The sequence below is a fragment of the Triticum dicoccoides genome, chromosome 6B (genome assembly GCF_002162155.2).
Source record: "Triticum dicoccoides isolate Atlit2015 ecotype Zavitan chromosome 6B, WEW_v2.0, whole genome shotgun sequence".
Lineage (NCBI taxonomy): Eukaryota > Viridiplantae > Streptophyta > Magnoliopsida > Poales > Poaceae > Triticum > Triticum dicoccoides.
Window position 1 is genome coordinate 34,485,394 of NC_041391.1, and position 5,890 is coordinate 34,491,283.

Genomic DNA, 5,890 nt, shown 5'->3' on the forward strand with positions numbered 1-5,890 from the left:
GAAGTAAACTAAAATTTTGAAGTCAAGAAAAAAAAGTGGTTTCCCCCTTTCTAAAAGAACTTAGAAGTTCAAATTTAAATAACGAAGAAGGTCAAAAATCCTAGAAGTTCAAATTTAAAAAGTGGAGTGGAGTGTGTTGTAGAAATGAGGAAGTAAAGGATATATTTCAGTTGTGTGCGCTGTGTGTGTCCCATACTATTTTGTGCTCTTTTTTCTCTCATTTATGCTCAAAATTTTGTGTCACCATGATCCTCCGTGTTGCTCTGTTGCTCGCTACCCACATGAACAGCGGGAGGAAGAAGTTCAACACATGGCAGGAGAGAAGGTCACACATGAGGTGTAGGGGACTGCTTCCAGCCAATGTCCTCCTCTGCCGGGGCGTCCTCCTCTGCCTCGTTGTTGAACTTCTCTGTCCATCTAGCAAAAAATTCTCTCTTTTATAGTTGTTGTGCAGCAGAAGTTCATGTAAAACTAACAGGACGATTCAATGTTTATTCTTGAAAAAGTGGAGAAAATTGTACATGCTCTGTAGGTCAAAACTTTGTCTTTAATTTACGTTTTGCGAAGGTCAGAATGTTGTGTTCGAGAAGGTCAAGTGTGTTATCTCAGCAAGTTCAAAATAAATTTAAACATGCAAGGTAAAACATGCAAGAAAACAAAAGGAAAGGGAGAAGTTCAATTTCTAAAGATGACACGGTTCAATGTGTAAACAAATGTTAAAAAAAACAAAAAGGAAAGGAGAAGTTCAATTTCTAAAGATGAAGCTGTTCAACATGCAAATCAATGTTGAAAGAAAACAAAAAGAAAGGAGAAGTTCACTTTCTAAAAATGATATGGTTCGACGTGCTAAACAATGTTGAAAGAAAACAAAAAGAAAAGGAGAGGTTCAATTTCTAAATATGACATGGTATCATTTGTATAACACTGATGAATGGATGAGAAATTACAAACGAAAATACATCAGAGAAATTCAACGTGAAAACAGCACGAAGTTCAACTACTACAATAAATGAATTTCAGATGAAAAACTTTTAAAACTGTGGCGAGTATGAAAAAATGATCAACACGGGAAAGTTGCGTGTTTACAGCAGCTTTCCATTAGTATATCACTTGCTCAATTCTGGTGAGTGGATGGAGAGCTACGAGCAGTGGATGGAGAGCTACGAGCAAAAAAAATGCACGTGAAAAACAGAGTGAAGTTCAAGTAGACATGCCCAGAAGTTCAAGTTCTTCACGCGGTGCATTTTCGAAGAATCTGTTTTGCGATAGAGGCAGAACGAATGATCTCGCCATTTTCGAAATTACTTGAAAACGGCTAGGAATTAGAGAAAACCATGAACATGAAAAGTTTCGCAATTTCTGTAGCTTTTCAACAGTATATTATTTGCCACAATCCGATAAAGTTTGTAAAAAATACGGCAAAATACATTTTTAGCCATTTTCAAATTTGACTTTAAACCGTAATGAATTGGGAGAAACAATATATACAAAAAAGTTTCGCATTTCCTCAAGCTTTCCAACGCCATAGCATTTGCTGCATTACGACATACGGTTAAAAAATTAGCTTGAAAATACGAACTCGGTGGTACTTGTATTGTTTTCTGAGTTACTTTTTAACCGTTGCAAATTTAAAAAAACTTTTAACATGATAAAGTAGCGCAATTTCATAAGATTTCCAAAGCCATATCATTTGCCTCAATTGGATTAGCCCTTTAGAAATGACATAAAAAATACGAACTCGGCTGTTCGGTTTGCAAAATGTAACGATTTTTTCCAAATTACTCTTTATCCATAGGGAATTAGACAAAACTTTCAACATGTGGAAGGAGCGGTTTTATAGAAGCTTTCCAAATCCATATTATTTGCCTCATTCCGATAAACGCTTTAGAAATGCGATCGAAAATACGATTCACGTTTTTTGTATGAAAAAAAACGGTTTTCAAAACTGCTCTTAAACCGCGTTGCGTTTGCCAAAAAATTAACTTGCATCATGATACTCGTGTCCACAGCTTTCAAACGGTATATCGCAAACCCCATTTGGGCAATGTTGGGGGAAGTTCAACCTAGCACAAAAGGAAGTTCAGGTCGAACAACTCGGGCAGTAAAATTGCAACAGAGGCATGTTTCATCACGACCCGAGAGCAAAATCGCCAACAAGCAAGATTCATATTTATAATGGGAATTTAGTTGCTAGAAACAGTTTGCAGATTACACCTACATCACATAGAACACACCTAACCGGAAAAATTCGTGCCTAGAGACACGATTGCGAAGATAGCCTGAAGGTCGGGTTCGCACAGAGGGAAGTTCAGGCGTGTAACTCAGGAAGGTCTGGTTGTGATTAGAATATTATTCTGATCCCGTGATCAGAATAGTGTTTATGCATATATATGATCAGAATATTATTCTGATCCCAGCCGCTGACGGGGCTGCTGGGGGACCTGGCGTTGCCAGCCAACGAGGCGCAGTCGCGGGCGGAGCGGACGTTCCACGCCCTCCGCGCCTCCCACCCGTACGCCCTCGCGCTGCGTCGGTCACGTACCTGCTGCTCTCCCCGGCGCACCCCGCGGCGCCCATGGCCACCGTGCTCCTCCGCCGCCTCTTCTTCCCGGGCTCCCAGGCCTACGTCTACCCGGCGCTCGCCCCGGCCACGCAGTCCTCGCTCCGCGCGCTCCTCCTCTCCGCCGCCTCCGCGCCCAGCCTCTCCAGGTTGTATTATTCTCCTCTCGCTGGCGAGGAGATTGAATGAAATTTTGACTTGCTGAGTGGAGAATTACGGGAAGTACAACGGTAGCAGTAATGAGAAGTACATACAATATTTAGGTAGAAGTACAGAGCAGTACATCATGCGAGCGAGGAAGTACCTGCTGAGTCCTGCTAGGGAGGTAGTACCATAATTACACTGAGAGAAGTACCGAGTAGTTTGAAGTAGCAGTACATGGTGTCTTTTATGCTAATTTGGTACTCATGTTTTGCAGCTGCTACTTGGAGCTGTGGAATTAGCAAAGCTTAGGGAATCGCAAAAAGGTTCTCTGTAGTGAAGAGTAGCAGTACAAAATATCTTGAAGCAGCACTGCAGATAAAAATGCAAAACTAGCCTTAATAAAAATTGTGTAATTGAGAAGTACAAACCCTATAAGATCAAGAAGTACGAAAACTGATATTCCCAAGAAGTACAAGATACATGTCGAAGGAAACTGACGTATGTAAAATAATTTACGAGCAATAGAAATTAACCATTTTGAGTAATACAAAAAAAATATTATTGCAGAGCAGTACGAAACTCGTATTCTATGGGTGCGGGGTTATTACGGGTTTCAACGTCGAGCACAAGCACGAGATCCTTCTCCAGCGAGAGGTGCGAGGGTAAAATGTACTTCTCTTCATCGTGGCATTCTGTCGCATTCTTTTTACTCCGGCGGGCGGCGAGGAGATTGAATGAAATTTTGACCTGCTGAGTGGAGAATTACGGGAAGTACAAAGGTAGCAGTAATGGGAAGTACATACAATATTTGGTAGAAGTTCATAGTAGTACAACATGCGAGCGAGGAAGTACATGCTTAGAATTATTCCTGCTAGGGAGGCAGTACCATAGTTACACTGAGAGAAGTACCGAGTAGTTTGAAGTAGCAGTACATGGTGTCCTTTATGCTAATTTGGTACTCATCTTTTGCAGCTGCTACTTGGAGCTATGGAATTAGCAAGCTTAGTGAAGTGCAAAAAGGTTCTTTGTATTGAAGAGTAGTAGTACAGAATATCTTGAAGAAGCAGTGCAGAGAAAAATTCAAAACTAGCCTTAATAAAAATTGTGTAATTGAGAAGTACAAACCCTATAAGATCAAGAAGTACAAAACTGTTATTACCAAGAAGTACAAGATACATGTCGAAGGAAACTGACTTATGTAAAATAATTTACGAGCAATACAATTTAATCATTTTGAGTAATGCAAAAATATATTGCAGAGGAGTACGAAACTTGTATTCCATAGAAGTACAAGGCAAAGTTGTGTTCTTTAAAAAAATCCAAGTAGTACAATTTATTTATTTCCAGCAGTACAATTATTATTATTATTAACGGGAAGTACGAAACTCATATTCCACAGAAGTACAAGGTACATGTGGAGGGAATTTGAGTTCTCTGGGAAAAATTTATTGGCAGTACAATTTAATCACTTTGAGAAGTATAGAAACTTCTTTATTGTCGGACAGTACGAAACTCATATTCCACAGAAGTACAATACTATGTTTCCTTGTAACATGAAAAATATTGGTATTTTGAATATTGTTCAAAAACCCTAAAGAATTAGAAAATGTTAAAACACAAAAATTTGCGCTATTCCGAGAAGTGGTTAAAAAATCAATACATAATTACTGTTCGTCTATTTTGAATGAATCTCGGTATTTTCAAAACTGCTCAAAAATTATGTAAAATTTGGAAAACATTAATACACGAAAAAGATGGGAATTTCAGTACCTTTCCAACGCCATATCATTTGCATCATTTCGCTATCCAAAAATGATCCATGATCATCTTTTAATAAAAACAGATTTTTAGTATTTTCAAAACTGTTCCAAAACTGTGCAAAATTTGAAAAAACTGAAAACATGAAAATGTTTGTAAATTTTCTACATTCCGATAAGTGGTTAAAGAATTTCGTTCAAATCACTTTTCATGCAGCTTGTGATGATTTCTGTTTTTTGAAAATTCATAATAAAAAATAAAAAAAAGTGAAGCAAGTTACAATTATAAGAGTTGAGAATTTTCTGTAGCTTTCCAATGGTATATCATTTGCGCAATTCCGATTAACGGTTTAGAATCTATTAGTGAATTAATATGGAAGTACAGAAGAGCAGTACCGACTTTATGAAAAAGAAGTACGGTTGTGTTATGCGGAAGCAGTACCAGATCTTTATTCCGGACAGTATGAGATTATTGCAGAATATTATTCTATCATCGATTGTAGAATAGACGGCATGTATATATATATGCCCACGAGGCTAAAGCAATACAATCAATTCGACCAATCCTCTCTATTCTCTTCTAACATGGTATCAGCCTAATCTCGATCCAAACTTAGCCGCCGCTGCTTCCGCATCGCGCAGCCCCCTGAGGCCTTGTTTGATAGGAGTGGATTTGAGAGGTTTGGGGAGGAGGGGATTTCAGGGGATTTGGTGAATCCCCCTCTTCCACCCAATCCCCTCACATCCCCTTGAAACCTGAAATCCCTCTCCCGCCACAATCCCCTCCATATAAAACACTGTTTGGTAGGCAGGGATTGCCTTATTGAGTTAAAATGGTATAAAACAGTTAAAAATCCAATCTTTACAGGTTAAATGGTAGACAAACTTGCTATAAAATTGTGAATGACACCTAATAAAAATGTGACAACAGTTCTTCACATCTTGACTTGGAATCAGTATCTCATCACAGCAATATCAATCACATCACAGCAACATAATCTCTCATAGCTCACAATCAATTATATTTTTACAGACCAAGCAAGGGTGAGAATGATGTTGCCCTACAGATGAATTGACAGCGAGTTCCTCTTGACGACGGACGAGCCTTCCTCCGACGGACTTGGAACCTCAAGAATCTGCAACGCAGCAAAGGTATTAACACCTTCTATAAACAAGGGGAGCGTAATGTTGTATTACTATTGAGTCAAGGAAATATAACTGCTAGCTACCACTTCAAGCAAATGATTATTTTCAAAACACATTTATTAAACTGCAGAACACAATTTCTGAGTTGTGTCACACCGATGGGTGGAGATATTAATAAGGCTTACATGTAGCTCCTATCTTGTTAAAAATTACCCCCTCCGTCCCACATATAAGACGCTTTTGCAAGCATATTTAGCTTGCAAAAACGTCTTGTCTTGTGGGA